This window comes from Euprymna scolopes, chromosome 27 (genome assembly GCF_053919585.1).
Source record: "Euprymna scolopes isolate OS-2025 chromosome 27, ASM5391958v1, whole genome shotgun sequence".
Classification (NCBI taxonomy): Eukaryota; Metazoa; Mollusca; class Cephalopoda; order Sepiida; family Sepiolidae; genus Euprymna; species Euprymna scolopes.
Genome location: NC_136508.1, coordinates 31,464,495 through 31,487,254, shown reverse-complemented (window position 1 = coordinate 31,487,254; position 22,760 = coordinate 31,464,495). Strand labels below are relative to the sequence as shown.

At 33.3% G+C, this 22,760-nt stretch overlaps 1 protein-coding gene across 1 annotated transcript in view; it reads right to left on the bottom strand.

The window, feature by feature from the left end:
- The window catches only part of LOC145248803 (uncharacterized), a 2,668,808-nt gene that overhangs the window by 2,478,528 nt on the left and 167,520 nt on the right, over positions 1-22,760 (bottom strand). The gene's annotated exons all lie outside the window — the stretch shown is intronic.

The following is a 22,760-nucleotide window of genomic DNA, read 5'->3' as shown; positions in this document are numbered from 1 at the left end:
CAGCGGTCGAATGCTGACCTGATTCACGTACGGCGTGAAATCTCGCGAGAGTTAGATGGGAGAAACGAGACAGTCGTAAAGACGGGAACGTCATAATTGCTTTATTAAATTTGGTCTTATCCTATTTGTTTTTTCGCTGTCAGTTATTTTTTTTATTAATCTCTTCGAATTACGTCGTACACTTAGTTTTATTTTTGCTCGTTCATATTCTCTTTATTATATTATTTGTGCATTTCTTTCTTTCTTTTTTCGTTATTCTGGCCACATCAGAGCTAAAGCATCTACCACTAGCACCTCGCTCTTAAGGATGGTCCACAAAAGCGTCTCAAATCTAATAGGTACCGCGCTATTCTCCGGGCCACAATCCCAAACCCTGTGCCTCTTTCATAAGTATTTTATTAGAATTTGCTCTGCAAGTCTTGTAGCACTTGCGATCACTCAACGGAAATTTCCTCGAATGAATCCACAAAAACAAAACCCCAACCGATACGCTGAAGAGAATCGTAGATGCCGGAAGAACTTCTATTCTAATTGTTTCATTCCTCGAACTGACTGACTTTGAAATCCCCCCTGGTTCCATGCATGTTTTGACTGTACTGCCATGCAGAAGTATAAGTGTAATGCAGAACATACACCTCACTGCACAACCCCCTACACAGAAGCCCCTTACGTCCAAGTATTATTAGGGTGAAAAAGAGTAAAAAAATAGAAAAGGAAATGAAATTCCATCATTATTTCTGAATTTCTTTTTTTTTGTCTTCCTTTCTTTGACATTCTCTTCTTTTCTCTCTAAAATATTCTTTCGGCTTTACTCGTTCTTTTAATTTTTTTGTTTTTCTTTTTTCTTTTTGTTTTTACTCCCTCTTCTCATTTCTTTATTTTTTACTCTTTCTTTTTATTTCTTAACTTTTTATTAATTAAAAAAACATTTTTTTTACTCTTTCCTGTAGTTTCTTATTTTTAATCTTTCTCTTCATTTCTCTTTTTTTTTACTCTTTTTGTTCATTATTTTTCTTTTTTTACTCTTCTTTTTTTAGTTATTTTCTTTTCAGTTGTTTCTGTTTTCATTCTTTCTTTTCATCTCTTGGCTTTGAATATTTACTTTTGTGCTTTATTTTTCTACAAATTAGTTTTGCTTCCTTGTCTCTTTTTTCTTTTAATCCATTTTTCTAATCACATTTCTTTATAAAAAAAAACTGTACTACCGTTTAAAAATATCAACACAAAATAAGTCAACATATATTATAAGCGGTAAAAATACCACCTAAAATAATATAGCTTCGTGGCGTAACAGTAAACGCACTGGACAATCATGCATATAATCTGAGGTTCGAATCCTAGAACAGTCATGCTACGCGAAACACGTGTTTGAAGATTACTTTTTAGAAGTAAAAAAGCTAAATCAACCAATATTATTATTGATATTTACATCCAAAATATATGCCATATCTTCTAAGAGAAAATATTTTCATAGATCTCCAAGATTGGAGACGCTAATAACCGTATCATCGCAAGGAAAAATGAAAAAAAAAAAACACTCGACATAAGTTTAAAAGCGATATAAACATTAAATGCGGTTAAAGAATAACAAAAATTAAAAATATATCGGTAGTCATTTCAATTAATCTCTATTAATACATTAAACACAGCTAATTTTAGCTGAACTCTAAATATAAGTAAACATAAATTTTAACATAAAATATGAACATATTAATTGTGATTCATCGGACTACTGTGCTCATCCTGATTGTCATTTTAACAGCGTTTCATTCGATGTAACCTCCGACCTTTTTCGGGTGTATTTTGTCGAACTCAGGAATGTTTCTGTCGAACTCGGGAATTTGGATAGAATTTCAAACAGAACTCTTTATTTACTTCACAGGAGTAGCATGGACTTGGTGCGTCAGCTATGACTGGATAGAGGTCCTAGTAATTCGCAATTGGGGTTTTCGGTCTCCCACGGGTCCGCAAAACCGTAAAACAGTTGTTAGAGTACTTAGAAAAATCAGTTGGTATTTTCCTGTAAGTTGAAGGTTCAATTATCAGTGTGGGCGACCGAAAAATACAATTGCGAATTACTTAATACCTTTTCTAGCCATTCACCCAGCGCGGCCATAGCCGAGATTGAACTCACTACACGAGTTTGTAGTGCAATTCAAATCTTTCAGTAGCTGAATACTTCGCCAGCGCTAGTGATGGCGTCTGTAACGGCTTAAGAGAGTCCCATCTACCCTCGAGAGAAGGATAGACTATGCTAGTTTCTCAACCTGAATTTTACCTCGCGGTACATACAATACTTCGCCTACCCAAGTTGTCACTAATTTGGTACTGACCACTTGCATCTTATATCGACTAAAATGTTTTAAAAATGATACACAAGATGAGAACAGTAGTTTGAAGATACCAAAATAATACGAATAACCAATCCTCATATTAAAAATTCAGAAACGCAATAAAAGATAACATCTTTAGCAGAGTATCACGATTTTGACGCCAGTGGGGTATAGAGTGTCTTCTTTTAATTCTGCTATCAACGATAAGTCTTCGTACTAAGTCATTTATAATTCCTATTCATCAATCAATATTCTTCATTTCGTTTTTTTCTATTTTTTAATTTCCCGCAGACCCACTTAAAAGGCACCATATTCCTTTCCAACTTCCGAAGCTATCTCCATTAAGTTAAAATAAAGGGAATATTTTATTAAATGAATGCTTGCACTTATAAACGCATCTGATCTTCTTTTTCGCTCATCTCATCACGTTTGCAACTCAATGCATTATATATAACGCTCGCCATTGCATTTCAAAAATACGGACTTCACTAAATAAGACACATTTTACAATTTAGTTTGTAAAAACGAAATATCTGACAAATTTCCTCATTTGATGAACATTAATACTTATTTTCAGCTTCCGAAAATACCAAACGTGCAACGGATAATGATGCTGAATGACAATCAGTTCAGGAGATAAAATTCGAGTACTTTATTGTTTAATCTAGTCTAGTCTATATATCTATAAAAGTGAGAATGTGTGTGAGGATACTTCACAACCTATATGATCTGCCATTTTTGAAATTTATAAACATAAAATTTAATATATAGGGTAGTCAGATAAACGGAAAATTTTTAATCCGTTTGCATCCGGATAAATGGGCTGCTAGCCATCACAATTTGAAAATTAGTACATGGGAGATCACTGGATTTTTGTCTGTTTGTCAACTATTTCACAATGGCGCATGCGTGGTTGTAAAATATGAACGCTTCCTTACGTTAAGTATGAGTTGGTTTGAAAAAACTTTAAAAAAGTAATGCCAAGCGGGTGTAATCGTACTTTACTCGCTCTCTTAAAATTTTTGTTTCGATCTCAGTTCGAGTATTTTTTTACTTACTAGAAATGACGTGTTTAGAAAAAAAAACAATCATCGCATGCACATATTTCAGTTTCTTTCCGTTATTTTGATTATTCTTTATTATTTACAAATACGGATTTCTGTTTATAATAAAAAAGAGTTCTGCATTGATTAAAATATAACATTTATGCATATTTTACGACTGGGAGACGTATACATATGAACGTGAGAATGTGAGTGAGGACAGTTCTCAGCGTATATACTTAACGAACTTTTGCTCTGCAGAATTGAAATTTGGTAGATAGAGACTCAGCAATGTGGAAAACGTTTTAATCGGTGATCATCCTTAAAAAGGGATGATAAAATGTGAAATTTTAAAAAAGACATATTCTCTGAAGATGATTTAAAAATATTCTTTTTGGTTGCGTCATGCTGGCCTGATGGTCATCGTACTGGACTCACTCTCTTTGGGTTTTGATTTCGATCTCATCTAAAACTTACAAGAAGTGAGCAGTTTAGAACAAGCATATTACCTGCATTCACATGTTTCCGTTTTTTACTTAATTTAAAAAAATATGTGACGTTACCTTTAATACCGGGCAATGCCGGGTACATGTTCTAGTCATCAGAAAGGCTGCTATACAATTAAGTATTACTTAATATTCTTATCTGCATATGACTGACGGAATGAGACTAATCTATCTACACACACAAATACACATAAGTATGTTAGGCCTGCCGAAAAGAACTTCAATTCTTACTAGACACAGTCTTCAAGTGTCAAGGATTTGTCCATGCAGCGTTTTATCAGGATAACCTTTGCATATATATATAATTGGCCTTGCAATTCAATACTGACGTAATATGCATAATCATATTGTATCTAGATCAGATTAATTTATTATGATTAACCAACATTTTACGATAAATAATGCATCTTAGCCAAGTTATGTTACGTCAGGTAACGGCACGATGCTGGATACTCCACCAGACAAAGTGTATTCTTTTTCCGGAATCCAATAAGACCAAGTAACAACAATAAAGTCATACTATACATATATAACATATAAAATAATCAATTAGACAGAAGAAAAATAGATTCCAATTTTTTACAAGCTCAGTGTTTGAGAGACTAGGGGAATCTTTAATGGAACATTCAAATATCTATGCATATCATATAAAGATCAAGGGGAATGGCAAGGAAAAGTGAACCTTGATTTCTGAAAACGTAACATTTCATTAAAATTAAACCAAAAAGAAAGTATTTCGAATGCCTTCTTGAAAACAACTTCAATTCCTACTAGATACTGTCCCCGAGTGTCTAAGGTCTCCCTGGAAAAGAGTTTGTCAAGATATTCTGGGCTGAGAATACTTGGCCCTGCAAGTAAACCCTGACAAATATTCCAAATCGAATCGGATTCGAGGGCCTGATAAGATCTTCTTTGTTTGGTTAACTCACACTAATTTTCCTAGAAACCGTGCATCTCCTCCAAATGATGTTTCTCAAGTAATAGTACAAAGCTTGATACTCTACCAGACTAGATAAATTCTTGTTTATAATAAAGTTAGATCGAAATGTTACAACAAATATGTATAATAAAATACTTAAGTAAAGAGAATATTTACTGAATCGGGGTTTTAAAGTACAGGAGAATTTTAATTGAATATTCGATTATCTATGTATCTCATGTAGAGATCAAGTTTTAATGTACAGGAGCGAGTATGGGGACGTGGAAAAACATCAGAAGGAACTGTAAGAATATTTGTTTGCAATGATATTAGCAGAAGTAGCCGATAAAATGCACATATATTGACAAGGAAGTATGAGCGAGCTTACGCAACAAAAAAAAAGAGATGATGGAGAGAAGAAAATTGAGGTTGAACAAAATGGACGTGTAAAGTCTACAGCGGAGGTAAAATGGAGCAGAAGGAAAAAATGCAAACGAGGAGAGATGAACATGTGGCTCAGCAATCGCAGGGAGAGACTCTTTAAATTAGTGTCGAGACAAGGAGAACAAAAAGCAACAACAAAGAAACAAACAAAAAATGATAATAAACGAGTTGTGTTAAAAATGAAAGAAAAGCCGAGTAGTATTTATTTGATTTGTTTGATTCCTTTGAGACGCTACATTAGCCTCACGAATGGCGCCTCTTTATTTCAAAACATTTTGACTAAAGTAAAATTATTCAAAGAGAGAATTACTTATAAGTATACAATACATTGTTTTATTATTATTTAATCATAAACGTGTACATTGAGTCCTGATAAGAGCAATAAAATTAGCTAAATTAATGAGTACACCAGACTACGCTCAACTTTCTATGCCCCGCCATGGATAAAACCTTACGACATCGAAAGCAAATACACCTCTTAAAGACATCTAGATTATTTATACTTCCTGATAAGCGAGGCTACCTTTGCAATATTTTTTTTAATCAGAAACTTTTCCCATTATCTCTATAAAATGCCTTTAAGTTGAAGGAAGTAATTTAATACTTTTATAATAAATATTGATTCATTTACATCTAAATATTTTAGTTTTATGTTAGTGAATGTAAATATCGGACATATTACACTTCCAATACAATAAGGTTTTATCCATAACATACAGCAGAGTAACATATGACCGGAAAAAATAAATGAAAAGTTAAGAATACAATGGAAGTTCTGCTGGACAATTCTGCTATATCCTTGCCGATTATTAAATGTGTCGATGTCGACAAATATTGAAATTTGTATCTAACAGTATTTACTCTAGACATTCTTTATGAAATAGCAAACCTGTACAAGTCTCAAAAGGACTAGGGCATTAGGGGTCGAGTAACCACGACGGGTGGAATTACTTTTAATACACCTTGAAAACATCGTATGTCAACATCTAATGAATTAACGGAGACCCACATATTTGCTTATGACCGAAGTGTTTTTAATACGTCTGCGTTTATAACATTATCATTCATACATTACAGTGGCAATAGCAACCTTTTCAGCGAACGGTATTCTAGTCATATGTCATATTTTATAATGAAATAAATATCACATATTTGGATAAAGCAGAAAAGGGGAAAGAAGGAAAACATAAACACGATTCACATTTGCATTAAATAAGTCTGAGTAGATAAACCATGGTTATTTATTGCTTCCTTCTTACATTCATATCAACGTATTGATTCTTATCTTGCAAAATGTGGCTTATAAACCTGGTGGATAACATTGCATACTACGCAATCTATTCCTATATCTATAAAAGTGAAAGTGTCTGTGTGTGTCTGTGTGTGTCTCTCTGTGTGTGTCTGTGTGTGTACATTTCCCTAACTAACTACTCTATCAATTTTTTTATCAACAGACTCGAGATATGAGATAAGAGGTATTGAGATTTGGGAATATCTTTTTAATTGGTTTTCGGCCAGAAATTTGGCTTTCAAGGCGTCAAAGTTCAACGATTTTAGTTTTCCAAGCTCTATCAAACTCTTCCACCAATTATAATTCGAAAAACTTGAAATGTTAGATGTAGGTTGCTTGGACAGGAATCAAACGTTTTAATTTGATTTGAGCCCAACACCATAAATGTTAAGGAATCAAAATTGGGGTCAATTTAAAAAGAAAAATTGACCTCTGCGGTCTTTACCAAATTACCCAGGCAATTTCTGGTCTAAACATTTGAAATTTTGCATAAAGTGTATACAGACATAGGTCAAGCTTTTCAATCGGGGTTCGGCCGAAAACAGCTGCCAACAGGTCAAAGTAAAAAAGATTTGGTCTTTGCGGTCTCAAACTATTCAGCCAAATTTGCATCTAAACATTTGAAATTGTGCATAAAGGGTATTAAAACATGCAGCAAGTTTTGTCATCAGTTTTTGAGCGAAAAGTTGGCTGTTAAGATGTCATAGTTGAAAGAGTTGACCTTTGCAGACTTTACCAAATTCCTTCGCAAATTTTGGGTCTAAACACTTGAACCTGGACATGGGTCAAACTTTTTAATATATATTTGCATATGCACATAAAGTTATGAAAAGAATATAAGGCCTGGCCAAAGCCGGTCTGAACTTGTAGTATTCTATATAGACCTTTAATAATTTTCCAGACGTTTTATTAAAATTGTTGTAGACGCGTGATAAATCAGTGTATTATTGCTATACATGTTATGAGATTACTAATTTGTATGATTTCAGGAGCAAATAAACAACTACAGTAGCAAATCAAATTCACCCTACCAAAGTCTGCTCCAGCTGCTGCACTTCAAAAATGCAGTCTGAAAGTAAGGACATTTTAGAAAAACGATATGCAGTAAAATTCAATTTAAATTAAAAAGGAAATGCCACAAAACGTAGTACGTATAAATACGTATACAATGTTCTGAAATTGACGTAGATTTCTTAGACAGTAATATATTTGGATTTAGTCAACATCAGACAGGAACTTATGTTTAGCTAAACACAATCTCTATATATAAAATAGTGGCATTAATGTGTGTATGTGTCTGTGTGTACAACTCTCCTATAGCCACACCAGTTAACCGAACATAGCCAAATCGGGCATGATGATGGTCCCCAGCCTAGAGATTGTACACATCATTTTTCAAGGTTAACGTCAAAGATCGGGTATGTATGTATGCATGCATATATATATATATATATATATATATATATATATATATATTTATGCATATTTGCACATATATTTATACTAGCTAAAGTACCCGGTGTTGACTGGGTTCAAAAACAGCCTACAGAAAATGGTCTCTGATATATTAAAGTATGATATGTTATGAACAGGAAGGGTTGTAAAGAGATAGCTTCGGATTCGGGGGTATCAAAACCAAACCAAAATATGATGGAAGTAAAAATAAAATAGTTAAACCCCATAATTTATTATACCATACCGGTTCACATTGAAACACTTATCACAATATTCTGTGGATCTATATTAAAAAACCTTGTTAAACTTTGTTACATATTTCCATTCTATGGAGGGCGCGAACAAACACCCCACATTTTTATTATTGAAACATAATTATCAAAGTATACTTACGCAGATAGATATGAAAAGCCGTTATTAAAGTTTGTGGCTATTTCCACTCTATAGATGGCAGGCGTGAACGCAGACCCACACTTTTATTATACCATCCCTATTTAAGTTAAAGCATACTTATCAAAGTATTTTCGTGTTCATCTATATAAAAAACACTTGTAAACGTTTTTTATATTTTTTTTTATTTCCATACTTTGTGGACCAGGCGCGAACGCAGGCCCCACAATTTTAATGAATCACCGTTTCTGTGTCTCGATACATCTTCTAGCATTATGTGTAATCAGTTTTATTTTAAATAGTCAACCATATAGGAGCCTATTCGTGACCAGACACACACACACTTTCAGCTTTATATAATAGATATATATATATATTACAGCTCACATTACTGTACCGGTTATGACCAAACTTAATATGATGATGGTCTCGTACGAAGAGATGGTACACACCATTTTTCAACATCAAGGCAAAAGGTTAACGTCAGATTTAGTGCGGCTTATACAACATCCACTTACTACCAGCTGGCTCGCAGTGCGGGTACCCTAGAATACAGCAAAGTAACGCACTAAGCGTAGGGACTGTTACTAGTATAAAATAATTATTAACAGTACATGTAGTATTTTTGCACGATTAATTAAACGAAATATAATGATATGCCTTAAGATAAACTAATATAAAATCAAACCAAAAAATCTTATTGACGCAGGGACTTGATTTTTTTTTATAAATATATAGGTAATCTCAAAAACCATATATACACAAAGTCCTTATAAATTTTGTATTGCGCATGCGTGATCTTGCGTAATTTCGTGATTTCTTTTATCCTGTTTTCCATCTTAGCCACTCTGTAGAAAAAAAAGCAATGAATGGCGATGTTGAGTTGTATTAAAAGCTAAAAGCACTTCGAAATTGATCCAAACGCCAACGCATCAGCTTTACTTGGCCACGTTCTCTTGAAAAGGAAGATACAAATCCGAAATATATTGGCAGAGTTTGCGAGATATTAATTTGTCAAGAGGCATACATCTTTGGACGATTCCTTCCTGTTTGTTTATTGAAGTGACGCCTCCGTTTCGATTTTAACCACACGTTAGAAGCAGTTAAAATGGTGCATGGTTGAGGAATCTAACAAGCGGAAATTGGAAAAGAGAGAAATTAAAATTCTCCAATATAGTATGTCTTTGATCCAACAAGAATTTATCGTTTGCCGTCGCAAAGTTAAAGGCAAGTTAAACAATTATTTCATCTCAGCTCCTTCCCCTTTTCCTCTTATGATGTCCGTTTCCCACTGCACATGAGCGAATACAAGTCCTCCAATTCTCATCCTTTTGAGGCGCGTTTGCTTTTAGAAAACTTTCTCATAAAGTCCTGCGACTTTGCGTTTTTCATCTGAATGATTGGATCAACAACTTCACGAGTTTTCCGTCTTTATTTGATTCGAAATAAACGAAGAGCAAGAGACAAGGTGGGATTTAAATATTGAGAATATCTGGCCTTCAGTAAAGAAGAATTATGTATGAGAAAGATTAATAATTTGTTTCGCACAAGAGGAGTTTTTTTTTTCTCCTCTATCTGTAAACGAAAGAAATACCACACCTTCATTAATACCTTCTGTATACACAAATATGTTATGCCCCGGCTTCTAATTATCAATTTCATCAGACTCATATGGAAAATAAAAAGATAACGGAATTATTATTAAGGTAACGATAAGAGAATATCCTATTCTATTGACTTTCTAGTATATATCCGATACAGAAAGACACAGTTAATCAATCGAGTTACATATCACGCTATCTAAAAAACATATAAGATATTAACTGATATATACGCGAGAGTTAGAATAATTAAAAGGATTATCTCTTCTCATAACCCTAATAATTATAAACATGGAACACTCCTCTATCTATATGTGAAGGTTATATGGTGAATCAGACATCTAAAAACTTAAGTAAGTTTATACACACACACGCAGAGGCACACACGGATAAACACACAATTAAATTTATGCAGATACATTTTTCAAAATGTGTGAGATTATATAAGTATTTTCACAGCAACACAACGTCGCAGAGTCATGCCATCCAACAAGCCGTTCTACAGTCGAATATCACCGAGGTTTGCTTGACGTGTGTTAGTAAACTTTCTTGTGTGCGGGGCGTTTGCTAAGTTAGCAGAGTGCTTGCCTCACATGCAAGAGGCTCGGGTTTCGAATCTCGAGTTCGGATACGTCTAACCGATGAGCCCAAATGAGGACGAAACTCGAGTCTTTGAGTTCCGGTTTGTTGGCGGTCATGTCTCTTTGGAACTGCGACGTTTTTTGGTTGTGGAAATATATATATAGTCTCTTACATTCTGAAAAATTCTATTACTAATTGCTCGCTAGGTTAGCATTGCTGGATTGCGGCCTCCTAGCGAGTTGAAAATTCGTACTTGTGAGACATCAGCTTGGTTTTTATCTGGTTGTTTGACCACATCCTTTTCGAGACGAAGTCGGTCAATATTTCACCGCGATTTGCTTGAGCTGTGTCCGTTAATAGACTTTCTTTCTTTTTTTCTTTCTTTTTTTTATTACATTTTCACCCCAAACAAGGCAAATTGCCACTTTGGTGTATGGGGCTACTATTAGGGGCAACAACTACTAGCGTACTATGTAGAGATTTGAGCAGCAAGATGTCGGTTCACGTTACACTTGAACTTCTGCACGTCAGTACTGTTGAGGAAGCAGGGACCTGGAATGGAATTCCAAAGTCTAGCGGTTCTGAGGAAGAAACTATTGGAGTAAAAAGATCTTTTGTATCTAGGGATCTCTACAGTGTGGGGGTGGGATTTAGCAGCCTGTCGGGTTTGTCGAGGGTGCTCACGTCGTGGGGCCACAAGTGATTGCAGTTCGTCAGAGCATTCACCACTAAAATACTTGTAGAAAAGGCAGAGGGATGCAACATTTCGTCGATGGGACAGAGGCTGAAGCTTAGATGCCAGTTCAGGGCCTATCAGGTTTGCGACTCTCTTTTGAACCTTGTCAAGGAGCGAGAGACCAGTAGCAGATGCACCAGCCCAGATGTGACAGCAATACAATTTAAGGGGTCACAGTTCAACGATTTTTACCTTTGAGAACTCTACCAAACTCGTCCGCAGATTTTTGGTATAAACAATTGAAATTTTAGATATAGATTTCTCGGACATGGATGTAACTTAATAATCTGATTGGAACCCAAAACAATGAATGTTAATGGTCATAATAGGGGTCAAAGTTTAAAAAAATTGGCCGCTTCTTTTGTTTTGCTCAACATACACCTCCAAACACCCGGGTAACGCCGGGCTTAAATGCTAGTATATATATATATATATATATATATATATATATATATATATATATATATATATATATATATATATAACGTACTCCGTCTTAATTTGTAGGATTAGAAGTAAAACATGCGTCTCATCTCGACCGTTAACCTTGGACTATATATACGCCAAACATGTGGGTCTTAAATATATTGATTGGTAATCCTAATAGAAATACCATTATTTATTCTACAAAAACGATTACAACTGTTCCGTATGTTTGCCTTTTTTATGTAGAAACTTTCGTCTATAATGGCTGAGGAAGAAATAAGTTTTCAGCTTTCAGAGTTTCTTCTAAAAACGAATAAGATTCCATTATGAATAGCAACCCGAAGTTGAAATGGACAGCAGGAACCTGACCGATACAGTTTGATATTTACTATAGGGTAATCAGGTATGACTTAAAATGTGAAGAAGTCATTTTTAGGTATATGTCAACCTCGCCGCTTCTCTCTTTGTATTCCTGTCCATTGATGCCACTTGTTTTTTTCGGCTGTAGTCGTCTCACTTACAGGCCGGGTAAATGGGAAATTGTAATCAGTTAAATATATATTAAAGATCATTTCCAATACGTATAGACACTCTTCCTAGATTAATCTATATTTTTTTAATTATCATATAAATACAAGCATAATACTGTGAGGCAGTTTGATTGCATAATCGTGATATGCACACACACACACACACACACACACACACACACACACACACACGCACATATATATATACATATAACCATATATATATTTTAAAAAAAATATTTTTAATTTTTATTATTTGTTTACGTCCAAATATAACATGGGTGACTTTCTAAAAAAAACAACACCCGATCTCCAAAGTGGAGACTCTAACCTAAATATTGTTTAAAAACTCAACAAACAAAATCTACGTAAATATATAAACGATAAAAACTAACCATCTAATTGACTATGGCATCATAGCGTAATGGATAAAGACGCTGGACTGAAATACATTAGGTTCAATTCTTAATAACAGTCAAGCTACGCTGAAGAGTGGTAGGACCCCCAAACACGGATGTTCGTCGATTACTGTTTAAAAAAAAATAAAATAAATAAAATAAAATATGTTTGTTTACGTCTAAATATAAAAAAAAAATTGGATTTTCTAAAAATCACCCGATCTCCAAGGTGGAGACACTAACCTTAATATTGTTTAAAAATCAATAACAAAATCTACGTATATATATATATATATATATATATATATATATATATATATATACATATATATATATATACGTAGATATATATATATATATATATATATATATATATATATATATATATATAACCATTTAAGCAATTCATTGACAAGATGCAGCAGCATATCCAAAGAACTCTCATTTCATCATTGAAAATATTTACGTATATATGAGGCATGCAAATAAATAGTAAACGCCATGAAAAGGAAATGCTAAGTAGGTAACAAACTAGACAAAATATGGTCGTTCCTAAGTTCGAACACCGTTTTACAGAAATATTTTAAATTGTGGATACTGACAAGTTTCATGTTGCTTATCCCGTAAGGACACGATGTCTAAACTATTTTTTATTGCCATTTTTTCTAGTATCTTTCTACTTAGAAGTAAGATACTAGAAAAAAATGCCAACAAGAGAACCATTTGATTTCTTTTACTGAATGAATAAACGCTTCCCAACAAGAGGATCAATTAAGTGTTTTAGTATATTGATTGAATATGTATTGAAAAAATATTAAAAGTAATTCATTCTCGTTTATGATTGATGTCCAAGAGTGTTCGTTTTGTGAGCATTTAGTGATATGTGTTAAGTGTGCATCCCTGCGTTCATGCATACGAACGGTCTCTACATAGTGTTGGGAAGTCTTGGGTAGAATCAAATGTGAGAGATGAACCCTCGTCTCAACATTAGTGTAACACATGTTACACTCTTAATAACACTTGTTACATTCTTAATAACACTTGTTACATTCTTAATAACACTTGTTCCATTCTTAATGACACATTACAATAATGTGGTGAGCGTGACAACACAACAAGGGATCACTAATAAGCTTCACTCTCAGTGAACTATAATCCCCACTGATTGTTTTTGTGGGATTATTAACAAAATCCTATCTATTAAAACAATTATCAACAGAATCTCGAACAGAAGGCCGGCCCCAGAGAAGAATCCTTCGGTGTAACTCAAATGCCAGAGGTTTCTGTATGTTTTGTGATGGAAATTAAAAAAAGTTTCGAATTTTTTAGATTTAAAATTATATTCTTATTATTTGAATACTTCGGACTACTATTCACATCTTGAGTGTTAATTTCACAATGTTTCGATTGATCTAACCTCCGATCTTCATCAGGTGTATATACTATCTATCAATTCCCAGGTTCTACAGAAGGATTTCCGAGTTCGACAAGATAAAGCTGAAAGAAGGTCACACATTACATTGTTGCGAGAATAACATTTGCGTTTACAACAAAGTAAAAAAATTCAAAATAATACAAATAAAAAAATCACATTGATAAATAATTCAATGCATGACTTTATTTGTGGGCTTAATTTGAAAAAAAAACTTTGCGGTTTTTTCTCAAATCAAAGAAAATAAAACGTCTAAGTAAATATTTTGCAAATAGAAAGGATGATTATATTTTTCTTGTAGGTTAATAATATTTGTAAGGCAAATAGAGTGTTTTCTGTTTATTCTTCCCGCTGGAAGCAACGTTCATGAATATATTCATGGCCAGTGTAAAAACAAAATCAGGCTTAAATGTTGGCGACCTTCGTATGTTTACTCTGAAACTAAAACCAATAATTGTAATCGATTCTTTGCTCTAAATGGTGCATTTTTACGATATCTCATTCTATCCATGCCGAAAAAAAACTCACTGGAAACTGATGAATAGAAAACTGAAAAATCACGGATGAATTAACTTGTTATATATATACATCTTTTAAAATTAAATTATTAAAATAAATTGCATGCACATTTCTTTTATATATATATATATATATATATATATATATATATATATATATATATATATATATATATATATATATGGAGAGAGAGAGGATGAAGGGGAAGAGAGATAGATAGATGGATTCATATGAGTGTATAAATATATATGCATATCTGTACACATAGATACACACATGTGTACATATATATGTCTATATATATATATCTATCTATCTAGCTATCTATCTCTCTCTATCTCTATTTCTCTCTCTATATATATATATATATTTATATATATATATATATATATATATATATATATATATATATATATAGATAGATAGATAGATAGATAGATATTAAAGAGTTAGACGATTAATCGCAATAGGGAATCGGAAAAATCGTATATTCTTGTGATATCCGAACCGGTATCGGAATCAGAAAAATATTTTGCATAATTTCCAATGTCAAAAACGATTCTGTTGATTATTTATGGTTCTATATGTTTTTAATACAAAACCTTCCACTGCTTGTAGCAACCATAAATAACAAACATTTATTATAAAGTAAAGCTAAAATCTACAGATTGTCCTGCACAAGTTTGTTTTCACGTTTTAGAAAATTTATTTACTTAACGCCTATTTTTTTTTTTTACTGTAATCAGGTAAAATAGGAACTTTATAGTAAATAATGTTAGATCTATATAGAATCAGAATCGGATTCGGGAATTTAGTGCAGAATCGGTAATTGCATCGGAAGCGGGGAAAAATATTGGAATTGTCCCATCATTATAATATATATATATATATATATATATATATATATATATATATATATATATATTTATATGAATATGTTGAATATGAAAACTAGTGGCTACACATATGCAGATATGTTTCAGTGATCACCCTGCTAGGGAAAATCACATAATAAGTAAAATATCTCCATATAAGAGATATTCTTGGTCTGATGATGTAATTTTCCCAAGCAGGGTGGTCACTGAAAAATATTTGCATATATGTAGCCACTAGTTTTCTTATTCAACATATTCATATCGCTCTGTCTAAACATACAGCACTCTTTGGAAGACACGTTGTATGTTTTTTTTTTTAAAACTAAACAATACTAGAGAGAGAGATAGAGAAGCGGTGGAGTGATATGATATAGAATTGATAAATTAAGAAAAGAAATCTCTATAAAATAAGCTATCAAACGCCGCCAAAAAAATATTTAAAAAATAGATGGAGACATACAAAACTGTAAAAGATGCATTGATTTAAAGAGGAATTTATTTCACCTTATATTTCCATCTTTTATTTATTGTACATAATACACGCACATATGCACATACACACACACAACCACACACACACACACACACATATATATATGTATATATATATATATATATATATATATAAATTCATGTGATACGTCTGAAGGAGCCTGCTGCTGCATATATAAACTCAAGCTTGAGATATTCAAAAGTAGGGGCTACTGAATACAACGAAGATGTCAGATAGTGCTCCATAACAAGAACAAAATGTTTTTTTTTATCATTTTTTCGAGAATAAACAAGTACATATGGCCGCTACCAACAGTTATCTGTTTCAGTGACAAACCTGTTCCAATGAGACTTCGTCAAGCGATCCTGACCCATTGGAAAAGATGAAGAGCTCAGTCTTTTCTTTTTTCTTCTATAGCGTAGAATGGCCAAGGGTTTCCTCACGAAGTTTTACTGACTGAAACAGATGTCTGTTTGGAGCAACCATATGTAACTGCTTACCCACGAAATCTCTCTCTCTCTCTCTCTATATATATATATATATATATATATATATATGTATATATATATATATATATATATATATAACAAGTAAGAAGATTCAACATTTCTAGGAAATGAATTATGATCAACGAATTTTAAATACGTCTATATTTTTATTGCATTGAAATGCATGAAATTGACTATTTTTTAATCAAATCAATTGATTGTCTGTTCTAATTAGTGACTCATCGAGTTATCAACCTTTACATGTCTTCCTGCAGGGACTTCTTCCACAATGTATCGTTGCTTAGATTGCATTGTGTGAACGTGCCGATGATTATATATATATATATATATATATATATATATATATATATATTGGCTTGAATGATATTTTAATTGCGTTCGACACAGAAATATTCATTCCTATTTCACCTTATCATAAAATATGAATTACTATTGATTTTATATGCCGCACGTTATTGCTTGTGCGGTGAGAAGGGTTTGAATCAAATTTTAAGATAAAAATGCTAGTATCATTGGGATGCGTTCTTCTCATATCAAAGAAACTACGAGACTATAGGTCTCTGTAATAATAAAAATTCTCAAATGTACTTACGATGTTCTGCTGTGTAAAGTGTTCACTTTGGTTAAAATCACCTGTTCAGTCTTTCATCAGATTATTTCGATTATTGATTATCGATACTTATCGGAGGCATTCTGATATAAAACCTACCTAGGAGAAATGTAAAGCACAAAAGGTACCTACGTGTAAAAATTCATAAAAATCAGTCCGATTGTTTTCGGATTTATAATGAACGAACGGTTAATGTTTACGAGGTATTATAAACACCCAACTTTCCCATGTTTGGAGCGAATTTGAGAATAAACGTCCCGCAACCTCAAAAGATGTTCCAAACATTGGGATGTTAGGGGGGTTATCCTTAAAGCTGTCCTGACATGGAGTGGTAGGGATATTTATGATACGCTGGGGCACGTCGTAAAATTAACCGAACGAACTAACACATTACTATCATCGGCGGTCACTCGTGTCCGAGTAAGACTGTCCTCCGTTGTGGCTTCTGTGGGTCCTCAGGTGAGCATAGAGCCCAATCCTAGACACAATTTGTCTTGTGCAATTTGGGCAGATAAAGGTAGTGGTGGTAGGGTGGGGTTGGGTGTGTCTGGTTAATAATCTGTCCTTTCTGTGCTTGCGTTTATCCTCAGCAGCTTGATTTAGGTCACTACTATAAAGCGCAGCACCTTTGTGGACAGCGCTCCTCCATGCCAACCTGCTCCCAGCCAGGTCCTCCCATGTCTCAAAGTCCATGTGAAACCGCTTTGGATTTGCTTTGATGTTGTTCTTATACCTCATCTTTTGGCCACCCTGGGCACGCTTTCCCTCAACAAGCTGAGAGTAGAAAATCTGTTTTGGGAGGCGGAGATCCGGCATTCGGACAGCATGACCAGTCCATCTGAGCTGCCGTTGAGCAACAGTAGCGGTGATAGTGGGAATGTCAGCCTCACTCAGGACGCTGGTGTTGGTGCGTCGGTCCTTCCAACTAATTCTGAGGATTTTTCGGAGGCATCTTTGGTGGTACGTCTCCAGGGTTTTTACGTGCCTCCTGTATGTGGTCCAGGTCTCCGATCCATAGAGAAGAGTGGGCAGCAAGATAGCTTTATATACCATGATTTGGGTCTTTGCCAGAAGGTCACGGTTCTCAAATACTCTCTTCCTTAGCCTTGAGAAAGCCCCACTGGCACAGCTGAGACGGTGTTGTACAGACACAGGCGCACACACAAAGAGATCAACTTTTATAAAAATCTAAGTAAATTATTTATTTAGCTTCGTTCTGCGATATGGGAAACAAAAGATAATACAAATTAATAAAATGAAACTTGTACAGTATAAAGTTTCGTCTAGAGTTAACAAAATCTACAAAATAACTTTGGAAATTGTACACATTTGGCTTCCATTAAAACTACAGAACTTAAATAATTTCATATTACATTATTCTAAAAACCTAAATACGTAATTGTTTTCTAATATATAATTTAATCAGAAATTCCGAATATTAAATTCATACAAATATTGTATTTTACTTTAAAACCCGTGTGTTTTTAATTTTGTTACGGTCCTTATATAACTGGAAAAGAAGTCAAAAGTAATCTTACCTCGTTATGAATTGTGTAGGTCCAACACTATTTTTGACATACGAACCGCTTATATATATATATATATATATATATATATATATATATATATATATAATATTACCATTGAATTACCTACAAATTGTATTTGTGAAATAAGGTATTCGATATAATAAACATACATGCAGAGAGGTCGGCGTCTTTAAAATCGTATAGATGTTATTCAACCGAAATCCACTGCTCGTCTCCGCTTGCTACATGTTGGAGCAACAACGATCAGTTCCGATTTCAAGTGCCAATTCGAAGACATCCGGAAAGTTCGAGATCAAAGAGAAAGTAAACACGCGATGCACGAAAGAAGGGGGAGGAATCGAGTAAAACCGAAAGATATAACGACAGAAGGGGGTGAGAGAGGAAGCGTTAGATAAAGGACGAAAAGTTGAGTCTGATTCTATTTCCAAACGTTTCGTCTTATTATTTCTTTATATCGACTGCTTGGGATGGGCTTCCTATTTGCGATTGTTGTATATTTTTCAACGAAACCTAATAATTTATACTACAATACGACACTAATTATCTGACCTATCCTCTGTTTCTAATACAAGGTGCATAACGCCATCCACAATTGAAGTATTTTTGTAAAATCTGCAATTATAAGAATTTTCTCCCGAAGATGAGGTTTACACTATCAATATATTTACTTTCATCAAAATCGGTGAAGATGCCCATTTTTTAATCAAATCGATTAATTGCCTCCTCTAGTTGTGAACCCACCTCGATGCACCACTAGCAAGCTTCTCATGCCTCAAGCAATAACCTAATCCACAATACCTTATAGTCTACATTGCATATCTTAGAACTGACGCTGTTTTACAGTATATCATTGTATAGAGGGAGACCACTCTCGTTTACTAAAAGATCCGTTCATTTTTTCATCTCATAATTTAGAAAGCGATATTTTTATTAAATCAAAACATTATAAAACGAAAGCTGCGACGATTTAAAAAAGAATTAACAAAGTTGATAACATTAATAATACAAAATGTAGTCTTTGCTCGACTATTAAGAGAATCATTTTTGTTTTCATATCATAATTTACGATGCTAAAACCAACTTTACCACAACATTTACTTTTTAATTTAAATGAAAAAAAGTTTCCGCAGCTTTATTTTTTAAATGTTTTCATCTAATGTAAATATCGTTTGTTCGTTGGTTTTAGCATCGTAAATTGTGATATGAAAACAAAAACGATTCTCTTTTAGTCACGGTCACACTATATTTTGATTTAATAAAAAATACTGAGTCCTAAATTATGAGATGAAGAAATTAACGAATCTTTTAGCAAACGAGAGTTGTCTTCCCTTGAACAGTGACAAACTGTAAAACGGCGCCAGGGAACTGAGGATTTTATGACATAAGTTTATGGATCGAATATACGTTCAAAATGTAAAAGTCACGTATCATGGCTCAATTCTGATCTAAACTAAACGTGCATTTTCGATGCACCTGTTTCTTCTTACGAAACGGAATGTTGATTTCTTACACTCGGCATTTCTGCTGATGCGGTGATAAAACTTTGCAAATGCAAGTATTATGTAACGGTGATCAAATCGCACTTCCTTTTTTAATCAGATTTTGTCAGCTATTTATTTCCATACTTATCGAATGATATTCTATAAAAAAAATTATCTAAGACACCAACAGACATATTAAAAAATTGTGTAAAATTTTAAAAGAATAAGACCAACCATTTCGGCGTCCGTATTGAATAAACTTACATACACGGAAATACACACAGAAAAAAAGCGCCTTACATATACTAAAGTTTGAAATAGGAAATGCTGATTTCAAACAACATAGAAAAGATTATTATATGGAATAAAATTCTGACCATAAAACACTGATTTGATCGATGCTGTGTCTTTTAATGTGTGAAAGCAACCAATATATATATATATATATATATATATATATATATATATATATATATATATATATATAATGGTATGCTGTTTTTGCATTTATTGCATTTTCATTTTTCTTTAGTAAAATTACCATAAAATAATAGTTTTTTTCTTGCATAACCAAAACTTTCCTGGCTAATCATATTACGGCAGTTTACGTAGGCAGCCAGTGTATGCTGATATATATATATATATATATATATATATATATATATATATATATATATATATATATATATATTGTTTTTGTCGTTGTTGTCATGGGTAAGATAGTAAATTGCCTGGACAAAGTGTTCGTCTCTATCGCAACGCATCATAACAAAATCTATATTTTCACAAACATATCAACTACCCGAGTTATCCACACAAATCATTCTGAAGTAGGGACTCATCTATGGAAAATATATGAGATGAATAAAAATTATCATTTACAAAGTAGTTGCCAAGAAAGTAAAATAATTAAAATATGGAGTATATGTACGACTTCCGCTGAGACATAAAATAACTTTTGTCTCAATTTCAGTATAGGAGATTTCTATTCCTTTAAATGAGGAATGCCTCCTTGTATATTAAAAATTCCCCATTTAACTATTATTTCTACACTCTTAACTAATCAAGGAATGCGCGAGAAGAACACATTTTGTTCCTGTTTATTGTCTCTTAAACCAAGATTAATTTCTAATGTGAAAATACAGCTTCTAGAAATATGCAGGCTAGATTAGGAACAAAAAATACAAATCGTCAAATTCCATTATTGTTCCTCTTTCATTGAGGGAAGAGAGATAATATAAATTGTAATATGTGATACTGATCTTTGTTTCTATCCAAAAACCTCTGTTTTTCGAATCTGGTCGGCTGTTTTCAAATAGCGCCGGAGATCAGAAGTGAGTGTCCGTAAGAGTAATGAATAAAAAAGGGGACACTACACAGCTGTAGATTTCTCACCGATAAAAATATATAAAACACTTGTGAATCAGTTTTAGTGTTAATGGTTGCATAGAAATTATTCTGGCTACAGAAATCATCGTGTCGATACTTTTGTCCTACAGTGGATTAGTTATTATTTCTTCACTTGCATTTGCTGCAATCAGAATTGCGGCGCAAAACACACGAACATATATGAATATATTTCTATCGGTGGAGAAAGACTGGCTCGACTAAAGCGGAGCGAACATAAACAATTTTCAAAATAAGAAATAAATAATAAGGTGACATAAAATGATATTGAAATAAGTAAAGAAATAATAGAGTGTCTGCGTAAAAATAAAGAAAACACTCAAGGTTTAAAAAAAAAAATTGAACAAAAACATGGCGACGAAATCGGAGAACTAAGGAAAGATAAATCTTTATATCGAAATTTAAGATCAACAAAAAAGGAAGAAAAACAGTAAAAAGCAGGAAAAAGAAAAAAAACAAGATAAAAAGAATAAATGATGAAGCAAGAGAGAGGCGTTTTTCTTGTTTGTAGAAGATGGTGGATCGAACATCGATATTGGATCTTGGTGAGCCCGTGTCGTGTTTGTTATTTGCTGGGCAAATAACGGATCCGATTATCGGATCGCTTAGAACTCTAATGACAAAGACAGACTCACAAACAAAGGCAAATAGACCCTTGTGAAGAGGCGGAATCTGGACAATGGGTCTCCATACATACACGCACACCTTTTTACAATGAGAAACACACGCACACACACACACACACACACACACACACACACACATATATATATATATATATATATATATATATATATAGTAAGTTACAAAATCTATATGGCGATTAAGCTACACTGTGGGTGTAGCTTAATCGCCATATACATTTTATATCTTACTAACTAGCTCTACCTACGTATTGAGCTCTTTTGAAGTAAATACTTAAACTTTACGCATAAATCAATACTTTCGTATATTAATTTTATGTGAGTAAATTAAGTAGTTATATATATATATATATATATATATATATATAAGTGAAAGTGTCTATCTGTCTGTGTACATTTCCCAACACAATAACCCTGTCAATTTTCAGTCTACAGACTCGAAATTTGACATAGCGGGTATTAACATTTGGAAAAATCTTTGTAATCGGTTTTCCGTTTTCGGACAGAAATTTGACTGTTAAGAGGTCAAAGTCCAACGATTTGACGGGTTAGAACTCTATCAAATTCCTCAGACAATTTTGGGTAT